This window comes from Lagopus muta, chromosome 11, assembly GCF_023343835.1.
Source record: "Lagopus muta isolate bLagMut1 chromosome 11, bLagMut1 primary, whole genome shotgun sequence".
NCBI classification, from domain to species: Eukaryota; Metazoa; Chordata; class Aves; order Galliformes; family Phasianidae; genus Lagopus; species Lagopus muta.
Window position 1 is genome coordinate 5,662,721 of NC_064443.1, and position 23,087 is coordinate 5,685,807.

Sequence of the window (23,087 nt, forward strand, 5' to 3'; positions counted from 1 at the left end):
AACAGATTATCTTTATTTTGGAAATCCATGTCTGAGTTATATAAAAATGAGGGAAATAAATCTGAGGTCAGCATAGAAGGATGCTTCTTATCTATGCAGTGTCTTCAAGTTAGTCCTTAGAAGAGTTGTAACAGATGCAGTGCTTTGTAAGAGAGAAAAGACGTCTCCTTTCTTTCAGTTTTGACATCGTAAGAAAAATTACAATTAATCCTGCTAGCCAAATGTAGCTTGTCATTTGTCTGTGCTTTTGCCCTTGTATTTGCTTAAGTACAGAAGAGAGTAAAAAGGATTTAGGATAATTGAAGAGAGGAGACAAGGAAACTGAAAATTTCTTGAGTAAAAAATTGCAGTGTGCTTTCTTTACATAGGATGTGACATTGAGAGCTGCTTTTTGTATGAATTGGGTACAATTTTTTTTTTGTTATCAGATATCAGCATATTTTATTTTACTTTTTTTTATGTCGTGCAGAGCTTCTGTTTTCATTCTTTACTAATCTTTCCTGAGACTATCACCCATCAAAATTGTAACCAAGAACATTTAACTATTTTACAGAGGTAAACATGAAGGCTAAGTGGAGTTTGAGCTTAATTGTCTTGTTTCTTAGTTACAGCAGCTGCTGGTCACTCACTGTATGGATTCTCAGCAGTGGATGTATACAGATACCCTGCATGTGTGCCTGAGTAAGTGGCGTGGATGCACAGCAACTTCTGTTGATAAACGCTTTCTGTTTTGGGTTAAGTAGCTTGGTAGAGAATGAGATGTTTGCTTCTTGAATAGAAATCATAATAGCTTGTTCAGCAATTGAAAGAAGATTCCATTTTAACTTGATTCCTTTGAAAAGCAAAACAAATTGACAAATATCAGAAGTAAATGGAGATGTTCTTATGGTACTTCCAGAAGCTAGTGTGTCTTGATGGTTCTCAATTTCAAGGACTTGGAGTACCACTGTAGATTAGATGAGTTAGTCTTTGCCAAGACTACATCCTGTGATAATCAGAGAAATACAGATTAATGGAAAGCAGAGAGAAAAAGGAATAGCTGCAGGTGACATGATGCAAATGCTATAATCACTCTCAGGTTGATATGATAATGCAGCTTGGGCTTAGAGGAAGGAATGGTATCAAATGCAGCCCTGCTCATTGCTTGTAGGAATAAAAAGTGGGTGACATTCTGTATTAAAATTCCTAATTCCTGCTTTTCCCTTCTTCCAGAACACTTCATTATTTGAGCATCAGGAGATTCAAATGATATTTTCTTAAAAATAAAAAAAGTGTGGATTTTTTTTTGTAGCCTTCATAAGAATTCTCAGATGGGCACAAGCCATGGGTTAGCTGCAGTCCAGCAGAGCACTTGAGCATGGGCTGCAGCTCTGGCACCCCAAGGAGAAGATAGCTGCTCTGTAAGAGGGGCTGCACTTCTCTGCATAGCTCAGCAGCACCAGCTGCAGCCTGAAGGCTGGATGATAACATCTCTGAACACTGGGCATGTGATCCTTGTCTCAGCAATATCTTAATGTCAGTTTTCAGGTAGCCTTAGGAGGTTACACAGTACACTGCCTATTACCATCCATGTTTTAAAGCAGGTTTGTAACCATTTCCTAAAATGCTTTCGGTGGAAGTCTTTAAACTATTGGGACTTGCAAACAGAAATATTGAAATTAACTTTTTCTGGAGGAATTGTTTAAACTTCATGGTATGCTGGCTCTGAGATTAATTTTGAGGTGAAATTTCTTGATCTTTCCCATTATTTCTAAGAGTCACCTTTTGTTAATTAAAAAGCAAAAACAACAGAACACAATTTCTGTACGACTTTGTTTTAGCAGCGTGAAATGTGGAACTAAGAGAAAATAGTCCTTAAAGGATTTGTACTTACATTTTAAATTAAATAATGTACTTAATTATTCATACCATGTTAAGATCAGAGAGCAAAATTCTGCGAACACAGATTGGATTTCTGTACTCACATCTCAGATACCCTCTAATGAGGTTGTAAAGCCAGAGTAGAGATTCATCGCATACCACCAAACACAACTGGCAACAATAAGTACTGAAAGTCAAATCATTATTTTAGATGGTGGAAACAGAAGCTGGGAGTCTGTAGCAATTGCAGCATGCTATGTTTGTGTACAGGATATGTACAAGGCTATGAAGTTACAGTGCATCTCCTGAAGTGTTACAGCAGAACTTCTGCTAAATTTTACATGGCAAGAAGTGTAAGACCCACTCTTCCATGCAGTCTGCAAATTGACAATTAAATTTGAGATCTGTGATATCTTAAATAATGATCAGAATGAAATGGCAGCTGCAAAGTTGAGTCTGATACTGTTATGAGTACTGAGTACTGTTATGTCAGAATACCTTGCAATTGACAATAGCTTTTTGTGTGTTGGTCTGGTTTTATACAATATTTATAGACAGGTGTTTTCTTACAGGATTGCCAGGAGTGTTGCTATCACTCTGAATGTTGCAGCTTGTTAAATAATAGATCATTAAGGTTGGAAAGACCATTAAGATCATCTGGTCCAGCCATCAACCCGTGCCTGTGACATCTGTCCTTTTTTGAACACCTCCGGGGATGGTGACTCCATCACTTCCCTTGGCAGCCTGTTCCACTGCTGCTCTAGAATTTTTTCCTAATATCCAATCTTAACCTCCCCTGGCACAATTTCAGGCCATTCCCTCTCATCCTGATGCTGTTACCCAGGAGCAGAGGCCAATCCCCACCTCACCACTACCTGTTCAGGTCAGGCAGTTGTAGAGAGAGATAAGATCTCCCTGAGCCTCCTCTTCTCCAGACTGAATAATCCCAGTTATTTCAGCTACTCCTCATAAGGCTTGTATGTATAGGGAATGTAAGGCTCCATTCTCATGTTACTGTTAAAGTCTCAGTGCACTGCATTAGTAAAATCATTATGATTATTAATAACCATTCAGGTAGTAACAGTGCTGTAAGAAATAGTGAACTGTCTGAATTAGCAATTAAGATACTTTGTTTGATTTGCAAAAAGAAAAGCCTCATTGTGTGTACACTGTTGGTTTACAGAGGAAGAGGTAACATAAATGATCATTGTGAGCCTTTTCACTTTGGAGCTTGTTGTTTAATATGTGCACATTGCTTTCTTTCTGCTCATGAAAATGCTGTGTGCCCAAATGAACAGCATACACAAGCAGGAATGTGCGAGGCAAGAGTGTATCCTTCCATGCCAGCATGCTGATTGAATTAAAGAATTTCATGAAGTGTGGCAGCAGGAGTGCTGATGAACTGCAGACATGTTTTTAGAGCTGGCTGCTTATGCTTGAGAACAATATTAAGAACTCCAAAAGCTTACCTTATTTTGACCTCAGAAAAGTAAATGTGACTGTCTGAAGGTTAACAGTCTATAATGGTTATGTTCTGAACTGTGTGGTTGCAGTAATTCTATCTTATTTGTAAGTACCTGAGGTTTTTGATGTAATGGGTCTACAATGAGAAATAAAGCTGAGTCAGCAAATGAATACAATGAACTGCATTCAAAACAATTGCCATCTGTTTTTTTATATCCTTTCCTGTTAAAGCTGGAAGGCTGATTTTTTTATTTTTATTTTTTTTTCCAAATGCTACGACAGAAATTAGGCATTCCTGTGTTTTAATGTGGCTGCTTTTATGTTGTTCACAACTGCAGAGTTATGTATGCTGTCTCACTTTCATACTCCAAAGCTTCTTCAGATTATTTGCTGAAATGAAATATTTTCAGGATGCAGGCAAGACCAAACCTTTTATGCTTCCTTAGGGGTAAGCAGTCATTACTTAAGCCTTACTAAATTTTGTTTTAAATAACTATATATGTTGTAATTCTATTTGAATGATTTGTTATTGAGGTCAATTTTACCAAAGAAAAAGGGATGAGAGAGGGATGGCAAAGGGTAATAGTTACTGTTTGATGAAAAAGAAAAGAAGAACAAGTAGGGGAAAAAAAAAAAAGCTTTAATTCACACTATCTTTTCCCAGATAAGGACAAGGAAAACTTCAGCTCAAATGTGGACACCTACGAAGCGGTGGCAAGGTCAGTGCTTAGAAAGTTGGGCCTGATTTATTGTGCATTTCTACAAGGGCAGCGTTTGGAGGGTTGGATTTGATTTAGTTTTTATCACTAAAGTACTGTCAGGAGAGGAAAAATAAAGCTACCATACTGTGGATGAGCTGAAATCAATAATGGTCACAGAGAAGAGGTATAGTTCTCATATTTTGAGTTTGTTTTCATTTTGAGGCATGTTCAAAGACCTTGAAATTTTCCACAGTATGGAAAATTCAGCATCTCAGTAAAATAACTGTCTTTGAGATGTAGTGAGTTGATAGGATCTGCTTCCACACTGGACAGCAAAATGTAAGTACACCTTTCAGTCTACTTAGTATGGTCACAGCATTTTAGAAGCCTGTGTTCTGGAGGTGCATGGCATCCTGCTGGTGACCTATGGTATGGTTGATAGGGGGCACTTGGAAATGTTGGTGTGCTTTTTTGTTTGTTTTTTGAGTTTTAGCAGTGGTTTAAAGAGTATATAGAGACTCATAGGTTTATTTTAGTTTGCAAATTCACAGTGGAGAGAAGAATAATGCCATTGCTCGCTCTTGAGCAGCAACTGTTATCTGTGCTGTCTGAAGGCAAAAGTGAGCCATACTTTAAGGCACAGGCAGGGAGAAGTCCCAGAGGCCATCAGAAAATGGTAGCTAGCAAAGGCTATTTTAGACTTAAAGTTGATTGTACCGATACTTAGAAATGTTCTGGTTTTTTGATTGCTTTTCATTTTTCCCTTCTATTGTTGGCAGTAGCTCAGGTTCACCAAACTGGACTCCTGGTGTATCTGATACTTGTGGTTCTGGTTACATTTCATCTTTCTTCATCTGCTGTAGCTGTTTTGTAGTTCATCTACTTAAAAGGAGGTGGAAAAGATTTTGCAAATTAAGGGCTGGCTCAGTTCTTCCTTTGACTATCTGGAAGAATTCTACTGAGAATAAAACTGTACATCTGAAAAATATGTATGCTGCTTTCACAATGATACTTCCACTGCTTCTATGAAAATACTTTGCTTCTCTTTTGCACTCTATATGGGTAATTTTCAAGCTATTCTTTAGCAGAAGACAAGGAGGATCCAGTCTCTGTCATCAACCAGAAGTTGGGTTATTTTTGGTGACAGAATACTGCACATGAAAGTTTCTTTGAACATATATGTGTGTTGCCAAGTATGCAGCATTCTGCTCTACTGAAACTGGGTTCCTGAATTGCATTGAGTCTGTTTCTTACAGGAAGAAATCATAGAATTGAGTTGGAAGAGACCTTTACAGGACATCTGGACCAACTCCTCTGCAATGAACGGGGACACCTACAACTCAGAGCCCCATCCATCCTGACTTTGAGCATCTCAAGGGAAGGGGCAACTACCACCTTTCTGGGCAGCCTGTACCAGTGCCTCACTGCTCTTACTGTAAAAATTTTCTTCCTTATATCCAATCTAAATCTCTCCTCCTTTAGTTTGAAACCATTTCCCCTTGACCTGTCACAGCAGACCCTGCTAAAGAGTCCCCCCCTTCTTTCTTATAGCCCCTGTCTGGAGTCTGACAGGCTACTCTCAGTCTCCCTACTAGGCTCTAAAAAAGCCCCAGCTTTTTCAGCCTGTTCAAGTAGTGGAGGTGTTCCATCACTTAAATCATTTTTGTGGCCCTCGTCTGGGGCCACACTCCAACAGATCTATGTCTCTCCTGTACTGAGGACTCTGTCTGTACACAGTATTCCAGGTGAGCTCTCACAAGGCAGAGCAGAGTGCCATCTCCCTTGCCCTGCTGGCCGCGCTTCTTTTCAAGATGATATGGTGGGCTTTCTGGGCTGTAAGGGCATGTTGCTAGCTTGTGTCCAGCTGGCAGTTATAAAGGCTACCACAAAAATGACAGAAAAGGTAGGGAGTTGCAGTGATTGAGAAGTTGAAGTCTGACGACCAGAGAGGCTTTCTTCCATGAATAACTAACATACGGAGCCAAAGAGAGGCCACAAATTGTAGAAACAATTTGCTTTGCCAATGATCCTTAGAGGGGGGGAAGTTGTTCTGGCCCATCTAAATAGAACTCCTTTTATGCCTAATGAAATACAAATTTCAAGATGAAACTTCAGTGTTAAAAGATATTTAATTTATTTATACTTATTTGACTATTTTCTCATGAATTATGGAGATGTCTCAAAGCTTCCCCTTCACAAACCTAAGCAGAAGTGACAAAACAGTGGTTCAATTTTGATTGCATACAAATTGTAGAGGAACTTATCTTTGCTATTGGTGTGTGTGTGTGCATATAATTATTTGGCACTGTGTGATGACTGTTCAGCCAGTTTTTACTGCAAACAAGGATTGTATTTTGTCACCAAGGCGATTTCCTTCACAGCAGTCCCAGGTCCAGCTTATGGCCATAAATCACTGATGTGTAACCAAACCACAGAATTTAGAGAATAGAGCCTTTTTTTTACCCCCAGATTTCAAGAGCTCTCCTTGTTTCTTATGAGTTCCAGGACCTGTGGTTGAAAATGGTGGCCATCACTTTCTCTTTGATTTCATCTTTGTGACAATATCTGATAGGGGAAGGGCTCCAAATTAAGTGTGTGATGGCTTGTGCTGTGGCTAATTATCTTTCCCATTTGTTACCTAGTAGAATTTTGTAACACTGGGATTTAAAGTTTGTCAATTTTCACTATCTTTCCTCCTGAACTTGGACATTTCTGCCAAGGCCAACAATGAAACGAGCACATTAAAATAATAAATCTCCAGTGAACAGACTAAGTTATTTACTTTGGATGAACAAGACTACATGTAAAACTGGGGAGTGTTTGGGGTTGATTGGTTACTGGAGGTGGGAGTGCTCTAAGAGTCAAATGCTTCTACAACAAGCTTTAGTTGTGGGAACATTTGAGTCTGAAACGTGAAAGAATGCAGACCTTTCAAAATATGGTATGTGAGAAAAATGTATGATTTAGTGTTTCCATTTCCATAGAGGAAATAGCAGTACTTTGTTTCAACCAAATGATAAATTTCCTTTAGTCATATGATGAGGGAAATAAATACCCTCTTATTTCTCTCATAGCAGCTAAGAGAAAAGTTTAGGTATCTTAAAAATAACCTGCTAATAGAAGGACTTGGTTATATTAGTCATTAATCAGAGGATTACATTTTCCCTCTTTTTAGAGAAGACTGCTCTAAAAAATAAATAGAACTGTTAATCAGAACTTGAGATGGGATTCTGCGGTCATTTGCACTGTCAGACCAGTTGTAAGCATTACTGCTTCTTGGAAAAGCTATGGTTGTTTGTTGAATAACAATAATAGTAATAATAGGATTGCAGTGCTTTGCTAAGGCTGTGTTTTGGTATATGGTCTTTGGTAGCACATTTTCTGCAATGTATGTTCTTCAGTATGTCATACAGCTTCCAATTGTGTATTGTAGGGAAACATGGACAGAAAAACCTCTATGCTGCATCTGGGTATTTCTTAGAGTTCTAAGTGTAGGATTGAAAACTGATAGAACTAGGAAGGGCTTTTGTGTGTCTTGGGAAATAGTGTTGAAACATAACTAGGTGCAATAATTACATGTGGCTAAACATCAGTAATAATCATTGCTACCTTTATGCCTCTCTTGTTTATTTTTTTGCTACTTAATCCTAAGAACAGGAAGGTTTTCTGAAACTGCATTAGATGTCAGAACTTTGTAGGGAGGAAGTGAACTGAATTTGTAGGTTACTGAGCTACCTGATGCCTAAGATGGCTTAATCTTAGTGTACTGTGAGGAGTGGGATCTGCAGTGCTGATTTCCTCAGAAATGGAAGTAGTTGTTTGAGAGCTGGAAGAAGATTCATGCTTGTTGTGACTCTGTCTGGAATGAGCATGGCTGGCTTCTGGCAGCTTTCTCTTATGGTATTGCACAATGGAATTCAGTTTGAGTTTGGGAGACTTAATTATGTGATGTTGAAGCAGTTGTACAGTTATACTATTTCCAGTGACACAATTTAAAACCTGCTTCCACAAAATTATACATCAGTGGGATGATCATTGCAATTAAAGTCAAGAATGTCCTTGTATGTGTTGTGGCAGAGTCAGAATTCTGTTTGATGGAGCCTGGCAGAGGCATGTGGTCTTGAATTAGTATCCTTTCGTAACAGATTTGTTGCAGGTCTCTTAAATGTGCAGAAAAACATGAGGTATGTTATTGAAATTTAAACCTTTATTGCATTTATAAATAAGCATTCTTCAGTAATAATATTTTTAAAAGTATGCAGTTCAACAAGCTTTGAGCTACTGTATAAATCTCTTCATAAGCTGCTTCTTGGTCTACTTCTCATTATGTACCATAATTGTGTGGCCTGGTTTGCTTCCAGTAAATTGCCTCTCTGGCCCAGTGGCAGCCCTACCACTGTCTCTTATTCAACCTCTCTTCACAGGAAGAGTCCGAAAAAGCATGGTAAGGGGAGAGATGACCAGTGGCTACCATACACTCATGGGGAACCCAGCTGCCCAGATGGGTTGTGTAGTCCTGCAGAGGAAAATCCTGTGCCTTGAAGAGAACGTATACCAATTACCCCTTTGGTAGCTCTATTAAAATATGTCTTTCTCATGTGCACGCAGTTATATTTTAACCCTCCAGTCTATCTTTGGTAAGTTACTTGCTTGTTGCAGAAGGCCTAGTGGTTTTGTATTTTAACTGGAAGAAATGTCTATTGAATGTGTGTTGAATTTGGAAATCTGATTTGGCTCAATTAAAATGTGATTAAGCTTTCTGTCTCCATTGTAGAAGCTGTTAGTGCTCTGGAGAAACATTAAATGTTGAAGGCTGGCCTGCTGGTTTTGGCTGAAATAGAGAGAAATATGCAACGCTCTGAGAAATTCCAGGACTCCCACTAGGTCAAAAATTTTCTCTCAACTGTAGCATTTCATCAAGTTCCCCTGGTAACATGTCTCAATGTATCACAATCATGATTGCTTGGAAATCCACCAGCTCTGCAATGAGCTGAGAATATTTATTGCAAGTGCTAGATGGCATTCTCTTAGTAGAGATCTGGTTAGTTATTTCCATACATCCCAGTTTCAGAGTGAATGTTTCATTTATCTTGCTGTATGTTACATGCTTTGGATTAGACAAATTCAGTTATGAGTATGTATCTGCTATATATATATATATATATATGTAATTAGTTATTATTAATTAACCAGTCTGAACATTTAAATCCAAGCTAAATTACAAGTTAACAATACTTTGAGAAGCTCTTGGCGTAATTCAAAACACTGTGGAGATCTTCAAAACCCCTGTGTTAGTCACCTTGTTATAAGCAGACTAATTGGGAACTCAGTGATACCGGCTTGTTTCAGCACATCTAATTTTTACAAGACCCACTTCAAGCTGATCTTTTTATGGAATGTGATTTTTAATTTTCTTTTCCCAGGTAAAAATAAAGAAAGCTTTACTTGAGGTTTGTGGTGCACCTGTTCTCTGCTCTGAAGCTGGCTGACAGCATAGCTGAAATCTCACAGCAGACATTTCCTGGCTTTGGTACAGTGTTTTCGAGCAAGCTGCTAAAAGTGGTCTAGCAAGTTGTTATTTCAGGAATCATTTTCAACTGAAGGAACAATGTGATTTGCATAAAGAACCAAGAAACTCTTCTTTTGTTGCCCTCTGGTCTAAAGATGTCATTAATATAGTAAGTCTGTAGTAAGATGAGCTGGTTATTTCCAATGGAGTCAGAGTATGTTTAGTATTTTTTGACTCTGTGATGTGCTGAGTCTCCTAGACCCTTATTCTAGGATGCATGTTTCAAGACCATTTCATGAGTCTTCACAGTGACCTGATGTACTGTTTCTTCATGAGAAACTTGGGAAGCAGAGGTGGCATATTTCATATTGTGGGCCTCCCAGCATCATCTCCACGTGGTCCCATATGGTAAAGGGCTATCAGTTTTCTTTTCAATACCCTGCCTGTTCTGTTCTTATAGAAGCACTCACTATAGTGTTCAGAGATGGTTTTTGATTTCATGGCTTCTTAAAAAATACAAAAGGTCCTAAACGTAGCTAATAGGACATCAATAAATGTTAACTGGGACCTAATGTTTGGGCATCTTGGGCCTGTTTAGTTCCTGTTAAGTCATGTGTGAGGCATCGTAGTGATGCTGTGGAACTCATGCAGAGGGAGCTGCCAGAAGTTGTGCCATGAGGATCTGTGTGACAAGGAGCATCCTGCTGGGCTCATGGCTCTGTCCAGTGCTATAACCACTAGGGGACACTGCCTCATTGTTACTGGGGAAATTAATCATTACAAGTTTAATGCCAAATTGCAGAGGTTTTCCTCCTGCTGGCTTAAGTTAATCTCAGATACTATCAGATACTATTTATTTGTTTTGTGCCCTAACTATTTACAGTGCTGCCATATGCTCAGGTTCTACTTTAAGAGCTGAATCGATGCCCAGAGAAAGGCAGCTCTGCTGCTCTTCCCCAGGTGAAAACAAATGCCTTGTCTTACTGCTCTGTGTCTCTGAAAAAGTGTCTTTGGGGGCACAGCTTTGCTTCCTTTGGGAAGGAAGAAGGTACAATTTTTGTTCTTCTGTCTTCATCGCAGACAACTTTAACAGCTTCCAAACTAGGCTGTCTGGCAAATAGTGTTTGGTGGTTTTTTTTTTTTTCTGAATCTGAGCCAAATGGGAATACAGAGACATTTCAGGGAAAACTGACAGAATTTGCTGCTCCTTTCATTGACTCCAGTAATTATAAACTGATCCCATGGTAGCAGCAGGACTGCATCTAGACTTTAAACACCACGATTACGTTCAAATAACTGCTCCAACAATGAGGAATATCTCAAAAAGTAGTAAAAATTCTTGTGTTCAATCCTACAGCTCATTCCTGTTGTACCAAGAACTTACCGAGTTTGTACGTCTTTCCTCATGAATCAGATAAATGCATCTCCTCCACGAGCTGCCTATTTTCTTGTATACTGTGCATCACTTCCCCTGCAGATTGGAAAGAGGTAATTTGCTGGTTAAATTACAGAGCTGGCTCCGTTATGTTGTCATGAATCACTGAGATGTCTAAGATTGAATTCAGCTCTGATAAAGTGGTGTTATAGCAGTGAGGAAATATGATGGTCTGGAAGTATTCATCAGTCAATTCCTATGCTGTGTCAATACTGGTATGCCCATGTGCATTGTATAGGAACTGCTTACATTTATCTGCAATGCATCTTGCTGATTCTCAGCATCTCCCTCTGTACAAGATCTCCAAAATGTTCACTTTATGTGGAAAATCTTGTATTTTATTAATAATGGTGATGCAAAGAACCTAAAAGAGGAGCCTAGAAGGAAAAAATAGAATTTTGTCCTCTATAAATGACTCTTACAGTCCAGATGTGCATACAGAGCTCGATCAGTTCTATACAGCTGGAGATCCAAACCAGCTGCATAAGCAATGAAAAATGTAAATAGTTTGTGCTCACATTATTAGGAGAGCACTTGGGTTTGTCTCTAAGACTTGCTATAGGACTGCATCAAATTCTCTTCTGTGTTACATCGAATAATGTGATGGGGTTTTTTTGTTGTTGTTGTGAGGTCAGTACTCTCTGCAGTTTGACCTCTAGTTATACCTCCCAGGCCTGCTCACACAAACTGGTGTTTTTGTCTTGAATCAGCTCTTCTCTCTGGGGGTGTCGCTTCCGGAGTTAGCACAGCCCCCAGCTGCTAATACGATCTCTGCAGTTTGACTAATATGTAGTGCTGTATCTTCTTCCATTTCAGTGGGGCTAATGTTAAAGGAGTGAGCCTGAATGCAGCGAACTCAGTGAAATCTGTGGTGAAAGCAGCCATAATCGAATGTTTGTTAGATTCTGCATATGTTCATAGAATTAATAATAACATAATAATAGAAAAGAAGTCATTAAGCAGCCCAGCTCAGTACAACTGGGTAGACGAGCTGTAAGACCTCACCATGCCACACCTGGAGCAGATCATCTAGTAAGGAAGATGTTGGCTGCACTGTGGGACTGGGCTGGGGTAGGCTGGGCTGCTGGGGGTTGAGCCCTGGCTTGGTGTCTGACACACCTGGTGGAGAAAGGATGGGCCTTCATTGGGATCTGTTGCTTTCTGCTGTCAAAGCAGTTCTGCTGCTCGTGGTGATTAATTTTCTGTATCATTTAGAGGGCTCTTCTTTCCCTTTGGATTAAGGACAGCTGTAATTCTCTCCAGGACTGTGATTGTCTTGTGTGTCTAACTGAGGGATGCCCGTGTGCTGCCAGGGAGCAAGCCAGATCTATGCAGTGTGTGAGTGAAAGCCAGGTACGCTATGCTATACGTGGCAAGATGTTATAAAGCAATTTTTAATTATCTTGCCATTTAGAAGCAGAATATTTTTATATTGTACTCACTATTGAAATCATGGAATATCTTTTTCAACTGCAGTGCTGCTACCAGCCATTTCATAGAATAGAATGGCTTGGGTTGGAAGAGACCTCAGGATCATGAAGTTCCAACCCCCCTGCCACAGGTAGGATTGCTAGTCATTAGATCAACACTAGATCAGATTGCCCAGGGCAATGTCCAACCTGGCCTTGAACACCTCCAGGGATGGGGTATCCACAACCTCTATGGGCAGCCTGTTAAGCACCTCATCACTCTCAGTAAAGAACTTCCCACTAACATCCAATCTAAATCTCCCTTCCTGTAGTTTAAAACTATTCCCCCTTGTCCTATCTCTATCTACCAGCATAAAAAGTTGACTTCCCTCCTGTTTATAAACTCCCTTTAAAAATTGTAAGGCTGCAATGAGGTCTTCCCGCAGCCTTCCCTTCTTCAGGCTGAACAGTCCCAGCTCTTTCAACCTATCTGTATAGGAGAGGTGCTCCAGCCCTCTGAGCATCTTTGTAGCCCTGCTCTGGACCCTCTTCAAAAACTTCACATCTTTCCTGGGGGCCCCAAACCAGGGTGTAATACTCCAGATGAGTCTCATGAGGGCAGAGGAGAAGGGGGCAATCACCTCCCTCTCCTCTTCTGACGGAATCTGGGATACAATCAGCCTTCCAGGCTGCAAGTGCACACTGCTGGCTCATGTTCAGTTTTTCATCAATTAAGATCCCTTGGTCCTTCTCAGCAGGGCTGCTCTCCAGTTCTTCTCCCATTTTGTATACATATCTGGGATTATCTCAACCTGTGTGCAGAACCTTGCACTTTGCTTGAACCTCTTTAGATTCATGTGGGGTCACCTTTTAGGTTTATCAAGGTTCCTCTGGATGGCATCCTCTCCTTCTGCTGCATCAACTGCACCACTCAGCTTGAGGTCATCAGCAAACTTGCTGAGAGTGCACACTCAATCCCATCATCTGTGTCATTGATAAAGATCTTAAAGGTCCCAAGACAGATCCATTGGATACACTGCTTGTCACTGGCTTCCACCTGGATAGAGCCATCGATCACCACCTTCTGACTGCAATATTCCAACCAATTCCTTATGCATCGAAAAGTCCCTCCTTCAAATCCATATCTGTCCCACATAGAGCCAAGATTTGGTGGGGGATCATGTCAGAGACCATGCAAAATTCCAGGTGGATGACATCAGTTGCCTTCCCTTTGCCCACCAATGCTGTTACTCCATCATAGAACACCACTGGATTGGTCAGGCCCAATCTTCCCTTGGTGAAGCCTATTGTCACAAGTTACGTGCTCATAATTTAAATTATGACATATGTATCACAGATCATCCAAGTTCTATTTAATGTTTTTGTTCTTGAAGCAGATAGCATCACTGGCTAATAGCCGTTGTTTCAACAAAGGCTGAATTAAATTCTTTTCTGCTTGTGGCTGTAAGCTGGAATCAGCTCAGTGTCTCACCAACTGCCATGAATGACATGTGCTGCAAGTGCTTCAGATGTTGCCTGACAGCTCCACCTTCAACCACATCCCTTTCCTTCCAGAGGTCAGAGCTGCAGCTTCCCTGTGGCCTCTATGCTTGGCATTTGTTCAAATCCGTGAATCAACCACAGGCATTCCTGGCCCAGCTCCTGCATTGCCTGTATTCATGGCCCTCGGTTCTCTGTAAGCACCAGGCCAGCAGTGAGTATGCAACCTCACCAAGAGGCACATGAGACTCAGGTTTGGGTATACGCTACTGGATTCTGCTTAAACTTCACTCTCTGTCAAATGAACATTAATGACAGCAGAGCCTCCTGCTACACGTGGTGCCTGCCCTTGGTGGTGCCACACTGCATCCTCAGCTTCCAGCACTGCTGCTAACTCCTCTCTTGTTTTGTCCTGAGATCAATAAAAGCCATCCATTCATGAAGGACTTGAGCCTCAACGAGTGAATAGCTGCCAAGTAGCCAAACCCATGAGTCTTGACTTCTTGTCTCTCTCCAGCAGTAGTACCACATGTTGGATGTACTTGGCCTCAACCCCAATGGCTGTAGGTGCTTGGGGAGCTCAGCAGGGGAGCAGGGTGGGCAAACCAGCAGAACCTGAGCCAGGTGCTTCAGAAGAGCTGTTGGAGAAAGTGCTGACATTTCACTCCTGACAGCTTCGTACCTGGAGCCAGATCTTAGCATGGTGTAACTTCCACTGCCAAAAATTTTGGCATTGATTTGATGTATGGGAGTAATTCAAAGTAGGTGGAGATGGTGAGAGGAATGAACCCAGATGAATTTTAAAATGCTTTTCAGTGAAATTTTGCTATAGAGCCAGATGATCTGGAGAGATCAAGCTCTGATGATTAAATTCCATGTTTAAATAAGTAAACATATTAGAATCCTTTAGCATTAAATCATGGTGACATTATATTAGGCCCTGAAAAGACAATTGAAAAATTACTCATTTAGCAATATTCTAGAGATTATTTTATGTGCCTGCCTTTAATATCCTCTGACATGTACTTTTAAAGTGATTTATCCCTGCGTTCATAGATGCCTTCTTTGCTTGGAATACAGCAGAACCAGGTCTTTGATATTGAGATCAGCATAATTGTTCTTGGAATTTTTCTCTGGATGAAACTTTTGGCACTGATGATACTTGATGTGAAACAACCCTGTATCTGGATCTCATTCATTACAGATCTTGAAAAGAAATGTCTTGGCTTCCAGATAGGGACATGGAACTCTTTAAATGATAAATTTGAACTATAAATGTGCATGTACATTTCAATATGCATTCCTTAAATACGCAGAGCTTATGTAAGCATCAGAGTTGTATGTTATAGGTAAGTGAAAATTTCAATATTTTGCAGGCAATGGAATACGCACCCTTGTATTAAGCTGGGTTTATATAGGGTAATATTTGGCAAATATATTTCCTTGAATTCTGTTTTGGTTATGAATAAAAATCAAAAGTGTTTCTGTGCATTCAGTTCTGTCAGCTCGTTTCTGCTGTTTTTCTTGTGTTTTGTACTGGGGTGTCCAGCAGTTGTACTGGGTTCAGCAGTACCCAGTACTCTTACAGGGAGTGCTGGGCTCCTGCAGGGAGCTGGGATCCTTGGGATCCTGGCACCTGGGCTAAGAGCAGTGCAAATGTAAAGCGCAACAGCCTCTCTGCCTGTTCACAAATTACCACAATGCAGCAGCAATGCAATAGCTTTTCTGTCTCTGATCTGGATGTTTCTAATTCTGAAAAGGTGTTTATGGGCTGTGACTCATCCCGCTGCACAGCAGCATAACTTCTTGTAGTGTGTAGTGTTTAACTCATCCATCTATCACTTCAGGTTCAGGTTTATCACTGCAATGGGAGGGTGGTTCCTGGAGCCGACACTGTGGATGTGCACTGGGTGGAATGGAGTGCAGTACTGGGTTGTACTAAAGCAGCTTATATGAGCAGAGCCTGGTAATTCCAACTCAGAACCTTTTACGCCATCTTTTGTCTCAGGCTGACCTATGGCATCAGCACTTAAGGACAAGAAGTGAATTCAGTCTCATCTCTGTGCTGCCTAATGTTTGGCCTCTGCTAAGTGTACCATGACTGAAGCCAGCGGTGGTCATGTGTTTGCTTCAGACTATCATAAATTGCCTTTATTAATGGCAGATTATATAAATTTCAGCCAAATCTTTATCAGCTCTTAGGCCAGACACCAGATAAACAGTTGGCCTCAGTCCTGGCCTCTAATAAAACTGTACATGAAACTGGATCTTAGCTTTGCTCTTTGAGCACATGCTTAAGCAGTGAGCTGGTTGCTCGGTGCTGTAAGCTGGCAGTGCTCCTCAGCCCCGCTCCTGGCTCTCCTGAGCACTACAGTTGGGGTTGCACCACACTTCTTTACACCTCCAGGGCTTGGCTGTGCCCCGCATTGCACATTTTGAGGCAAGCTTCTCTCAACATCTGAGTTCCTGCATGTGACCAGAGGCACCAGGAGAAATCTGCTACAGTGGGGAAACAATTCCCAGCTGTGCTGTGGTCACTCCAGTGGGGCTTTGCCCAGCTATGTGTGCTAGCCTTGGGGTCTGGCAGCCAGAGCCCTGGTGGCACACATGGCACAGTGCTGTGGGGCTGCACTGCAGAGCTCTGAGCTCTTGCCTTTATATACTGTTTTTCTAGCATATATATATTCTTCAAGTCTTTGAAATACTTTTTGACATCTGTTCTTTATTACACAACAATATAGCTGTCCTTTTAGGAAAAGAGATATTTTTCATTATCCATTTCAAAGTTAACAAACGTGTTTCAGAATGCCCACGATAGCTGGGAGGGATTTGTTTCAGGTGATTTGACCATGTGGTTGAGTCCAACTACAACACTGTTTTCTGTTCCATGTCTATGTTTTACCTTGGTTGCAACTAAGCAGGTTTCTATCAGAATTATGGATTTGCTTTTATTGAAGAAATTCTTTGAGTTAGCCTGGATGGATGATGTGCAACTGGCAGGGAACCCAGCACTGGTGTACTGAGCACATCTGCTCAAGGGTTGTGTTAGGACCTTGCATGGACAGCACGGTCATGTTGGGGATTTTCTCCTTTCCAGTTAAGGTGTCACAGACATTTCAATTTTTTTACACCCAAGTGAAAAAACTATCTAAGCTTTGAAGAAATGTGAAGTATAACATGAAAAACTTTAAAACAGAGACACGTAGCATCAAAAATTTGACCTCTCTTTCCCCCTTTTGTATCACACGGTATCAGTTGTGCGTCTTCCTCTGTGATGCCGGAGCTGAGCATAGGACCTGATCTGCTTTCCAAAAGAAGGATATAACAAAGGCGTAACAAAGAATACGTAGTCTGCAATGGTAAGAGCGCAATATGTCCTGAGCAATTATCATGGCACCGCCTCAATGTTGCATCCAGGATGTGTTACAGGTACCTCTCCCCTTGCTCCTGCTCTGCTCAGGCAGGCAGAGGAGCCCCGCGCTGCTCAGGGCTGTGTGAGCAAGAGGTCTTGCTGCTGCAAGTAGGGCGGGGGTTTCTCTTTGTCCTTGACTTGAGTTTGCTTGTTTGTCTTAAGGAAATGATTCAGCTTTTAATGTACAAGGAAAGGGAAATGTTTCCTACAGAAAAGGCTAATGAGCAGAGCGTTTCATTTGATTCTGGAAATTTGTAGTTTTTTAATTGTATATACGTAAGGGAATTTTTCTTATCTCTGGGACAGTTGGAGGATATTTCAACCTTAAAATATGAATTTCCTTTTTAGCGATGTTTAACACATATTGAAAAGAAAAAGGCTAGGCTGTATGTATGAACAGCAGTGTTGTGCCCTGAAGCACACATCCCCTTTTGACCATGTGAGTCAGTCCATGCGCAGCTGAGCAGGTAATACAGGATTTTCTATACCTGACACCTTTTGCAGATGCTGTGCTGGGGCTTCCAGCTCATACTGCCATCTCTTTGGTAGAGAAAATTAAACAGTAGGAATAGAAAGATAGAGGGCATTCTGTAAGCAACAAGCACCATGCTGCAAGAATGTGGATAGCAGTGTGTTTTATATTTGCTTTAGGCATTATTTTCAGTCATATGCAGGGCCCTTATCTCAGTCTGTGTTTGCAACCCAGAACAAGAGTTGAGCATTCCTATGTATGAGGTTTGTTCCATTCCAGATAGCAGCATCATGAGGGCTGCTCATCTTCTGCAATACAGGAAAACAGTCAAGGTGAGCCTCCTGAAAACCAGTGTTAACTGGAGATACACAACTGACTCAGCTCGGTTACTGAAGTCACCCAGTGAGTTTGATCCCTCTTGTCTTTTCCAGTGTACAGAACTTGTCTGAGGAACAAAGAGAAAGCTGCTGCCCTCATAGGCAGGGGCACTTTGGTTGCAAAGCATGCGACTTCCTCACCCCTGTCCAACATATTTTGATAAGATGAGAGACAGTGTGTCCCTGGGCTTCATGCTGCTCAGGGCTGCTACTCAGTGCTCTCAAAATACCCTGAGGTTATCTCCCAAGAAAGGAGCTTTGTATTCTGCACCTCAGAGCTGGGCTACCGCCCTCTGCTTGCTCTGATCTGCTCTCTTAAGAATTCTGGTGTCACAACCCTAGCTGACTGGATGGAGAAAATAAGAGCACTTTGTCCTATAAATTTACAACACAGCAGGGTGCAACCGGCTTTAGGCAGGACAGGGACCAGAACAGCAAGGCTGCAAGGCAACTGAGTTTGACCACTTCTTGATGGCCAAATGCTACTTGCTGTATTTAACCATTGTGGCTGCTGCAGTCATGGACAAGGCAGCAGCTCTGCATGAGTCCTGGCCCACCAGCAGCAATCCTGGCTCCAGCTGGCAATGCCTAACTGCAAGGCATGTTCTTGTTCAGCCTGTAAGGGAGCTTGCTGCCCTCCTTGTGCCTTGCCAGGTGTTATTTCTGATCCCTGTGTGCACACAGCTGCATTACAGTGTGGTACATTTATCCTGGAAGTGATGGGTTACCTGCAGCAAGGGCCTTCCTTCAGGCTGCTTTTTTCATCAGTAGTTTCCCTGTTCAGATTGAGAACATTTTGTAGTTGGCTCTGAATGCCAGGCACACAGCAATATCAGTTTAAACCTAACCAAAAATCTTAAAAATGAGGGTTATCATGTGGCTTTGCATGGCTCCAGAGTGATATCTACAGGCTGCTGTTGTATCTTGCTGCCTTTAAAGATTATGGTGCTGCTTCTCTTTCAAGGGATGGCAGTTTACAAAAATCCTTCAGATAGTGTTGCAATCTGAGGAAACAGTTCTACAGTTCAAGTTGTTAGCATATTTTTATTAAGTAACTCATTCTTATGATGATCGGAACATACAATGCATTTACTTTTCTCCAGGGTAAAAGCATTGTTTCATTTCTGGAGAACAGAACTCTTCAGACCTGCTGCTTGCAAGCTGTGGAAAGGAGGGAGGGAGAAAAAATTGCCTTTGACTATTTAAGGGGTCTTCTAATTGTCTCCAACGTTCAAACAAGCTTCTTTTCATACATCTATTAGGCCCTTTTCTGTGCTAAATGGCTCCATTAAATGGTTTTCCAGGTCTTAAGCTGGCCAGACAGCTATTAAAGTCAATGGAAGTTTAGCCTCTGAAAGAAATGGAGCATCAGTTCTTCTGCCAGGTGAAATATATCATTCAACAAAAGCTAAACCTTTATTCAGAGAATCTAACAAGCTAATGTAAACAAGGGCATAAAGCTTCTCGAATCCTGCTGAGCTGTTTTTGCAGAAGTAATGTCTTTTACAGCACTAAAGCAAGTTCCATGGGAAAGCAAGCTGGGAAGTGCATGTGGGCAGCTGCCTCCTCGGGGAGGTAGGGCTGGGGCTGCCCTGGCCTGGGTAGCCTTAATCATGCTGTGTTGGAAAGCATTACCTGGCCAGAAATATGCAGTGGGTGAAGCGTATTTGCAAACACATCCGTGACAAATATCCTCAAATATCCTTAAAAGTGACTTGAATTGTAGAGATTGTAAATTCCTTGGCTGTGACCAGGTGCAAATTTCCAGCAGGTTGATTCTCACTACCCTGTCTTAGTGTGTCCTACAATAGAAATTTTGAATTAGATGCAATTTTATTTTCTGCAGAAAATCTCAGAATAATTTTGATTTTCCAGAAAAGTAGAAACAGTTTGATAATGACACTGGTGAGGAAAAGTGGGACAACAGTTTCGTTTTTATCATGAAAAATAGTTGTTTTGTCATTTCTTTGGAAAAAAACAAAAACAAAGATAGTAGCTAACTTCATCTTTTTAAAGACTTTTTTTTCCCCTATTATTTTTGGCTCCTGTTTTTCAAATACAAAAGACCAAAAAAAAAAAAAAAAAACCAACCAAAAAAACCCAAACCCAACCATCCCAGAAACATCTACCTTAAGAAGTAAATGATCTTTGAAAGCACTACTGCTCGTGGCTTTGCAAAAAGGAAACAAACAATGCCAGAGTGATTTGGTCAGAATCCCATCAGGTTGCTGTTGGATTAGATGGCCTTTAAGGGTCCCTTCCAGCTCAAGTGATTCTGTGGTTCTGTTTTTCAGTTGCTTTCTGTGATTCTATGAAAGGCAGACTTCCATAGGCAAATAGTAGCTAAAGGAAAATGACAGTATCTCCTCTTCAGCTAACACCTGAAGCACACTGTTTGCCCATGGATAAGCTGGGTTCTTGTTTGTCTGCATGTTCTCCTCCCCTCCTGTGCTCCTGAAAAGGGGATGGCTGGCACAGCAAGGAAAACTGGTGTTCTGAAGTGAGAATGGTTTATTAGATCCACCTGTAGAGGTGTCCTCTCACTGCTGTCTCTCACTGAGTGGCATCTCTGGATCTTCTCTATGGCCTGTGCTGCTCCCATGTGTTGCTGAACCCACCAGCAGCCTGTAAACAACAGCGGCTGCTATGCTTGGGATTCCTTCTATGCAGAACATACCACAGTTCATTCATCCTCCTCACTCATCCTTTTCCTGTGTTGTTTTTTTTTTGCCACACTGCCCACAGTGTGATAGGGAGAGACCATCCTGCTGCTCTCCAGGTGCTGGGGCCAGGCCTGGGGCAGGGCAGGCTGAGGGAAAGGAGGACAGCGAGGGCCTTAGGGTGAATGTGCCCCTTCAGCTCGTGTCTCCTTGCTGGCAGGGCGATTCACATCAGTGATCAACCACAGGCTTACAGAGCTTCACAGAATGTTTGCTTTTTAAGAGGAATGGAAGGCTGAATGAAAAGCTGAGTCAGGATTTAAAGAAGATAGTATACATGTGCTCCTCTTTATCGCCTATGGATTTGTCAAAAAGTGAATTTCTCAAGCACAAAGGTTTCTATTCCTCTCCAGGAAAAGCCTAATTCACTGTACCAGAAAGTTGTTCACTTGAAAGGCTGCTGATGTTCTCACGCTGCCATTCATTATTAGAGATGGGCTGGTTTCTTGCTATTTATATTTGATTTTTATTTGGAAACAGTAAGAGGAAAAATGTGCCCACTGTGAACATTTGGTTCACACAGATCTGCATATTATTTCAGCTGGAAAAGTGCATTATGAATTCACTGTGGCTCTCCCAGATGAAAATCGGCACTGGTGTGTGTGCCCCATGAATCAGGAGCTGGCATCCTTTCTGCAGGAAGCACCACATCGAGTTGCTGGGCATATTGTGTTTGTTTGCTGATATTTTATTGACTGCAATAGGAGCGGCCACCCAGTGTGCTGGGCAGCCTCAACAAGGTTTTGAGACGTGTGAAACAGATTTGCTTCTTCCCTGAATGAAATCAAACAAAGCAGTGATCACATAACCACACTTTTGTAAAAGCTTGTGAGTGGTGTTTAGAGATGGGCACCATGAAGAGATCGGTGCTGTTAGCCAGCTCTGCACCCTGTCCAGCTCCAGCACCACAGCTTTCTGCTCTCTCATCTGGGTCTCTCTGCCTGTCTCTGGTGCTGGTTTCTCTCCTTAGGACTGTGCTCTGCCTTGCTCCTGGTGGCACACTGCCAGGTGGCTGTGGCAGTACAGAAGGGTGCTCTGTGCCATGGGAATGGTGCAGGGTTTCTGTAGCCCCCAGTTATCGCAGTGGCACCACAAGCAGCAGCAGTTTGGCTGGGCTGGGATGCAGGCACAAGGTGATGTGGCACTGCTTTGAGGTCCCACTGTGCTGTTTTTGTGAGGACTCAGAAGGATCATGTGTGCTTGAGCCTGGATCAGAGATCTGCTTGCTTCTCTCAGGAGCATGGAGGGGTTTTGCGTGGGTGAAAGAAAAAGGGGTCACAGCCTCCACAGTTCTCCCTCAGCTGCTGGAGAAGGAAGAGGGAAAACAAGAATGAAAAGAAGCCCAGTAACTAACTACCCTTCTGCTTTCTCTCTTTTGTGTAAAAAGTTTAACTCGATGTCTGCTGTGTTCTCCACCTCCACTGTCCACTGCACCCCAGTAAGTGGAAGGGCTATAGTGGGTGTGCAGAAGGGCGTTCCCTGGGCTATGAGGACAGAAGAGCTTGTGACTTTAGAGGAGGTGAGGGATGGAAGAAGGGGTGAGGAGCTGGTGTGGGGAGAGGGGGAGGAACCAAGAGGGGAGATCAATGGCTGGTGGCTGCCTGCAGGTGGGTGGTGGGCAGGGGACACCTGCAGCTCTGAAGGACTCGTTGTGCCCTTGCTGTTGGGCAGCTGGCCCCAAAGGTTTGTTTCTGCTCCTGCCAAAGGGCAGACATGGTTGAGTTGAGACACCTGGTGCAGGTACCAGGGTATCAAAGAAAAACTGAAGGCAGTGCAAAAAATTGCCTAAGTATTTCCATATGTTTCCAGTAGGTTTTGCAGGCCATTCTGAGTATTACACTTATGGATGTGGTTATGCTGTTCCCAGACATTGACCTGACTGGAGCAGCAAGAGCTGAAATGCCTGCAAGGCTCCAGCTGCCTTCTGACCACAGTGTGGGTGGTGAGTGGGCACCATCCTTCCTTCCTGAGAACCTCCCTGTGCCCCACATCCGCTGAGAAGTCCTGTGAGGGTTTGGTTTTGGGCCTCAGCCCTTGCTTCTCCTTTTGGGGTCTGATGCGTGGGGCATGTATTGATTTGAGTATTATCAGATGGATATTTTGGGTATGGATGTTTTCCGTAGTTCCTTGTGAAGTCTGGGTCTGTATCAGTAGAACTACCTGAGTGGGGAGAGTAATAACGACTTTAATCTTTCCTGCTACTGATGAGAGGGCAGAGAACTGGGTCA

At 42.0% G+C, this 23,087-nt stretch overlaps 1 long non-coding RNA gene across 1 annotated transcript; it reads left to right on the forward strand.

Moving 5' to 3' along the window:
- The first annotated feature begins 8,610 nt into the window (after window positions 1-8,610).
- On the forward strand, window positions 8,611-11,015 carry LOC125698742 (uncharacterized). The gene is made up of 3 exons (XR_007379299.1): window positions 8,611-8,909; window positions 9,449-9,942; window positions 10,892-11,015. It is a non-coding gene; the product is annotated as an uncharacterized LOC125698742 (long non-coding RNA).
- Window positions 11,016-23,087: the final 12,072 nt, after the last annotated feature.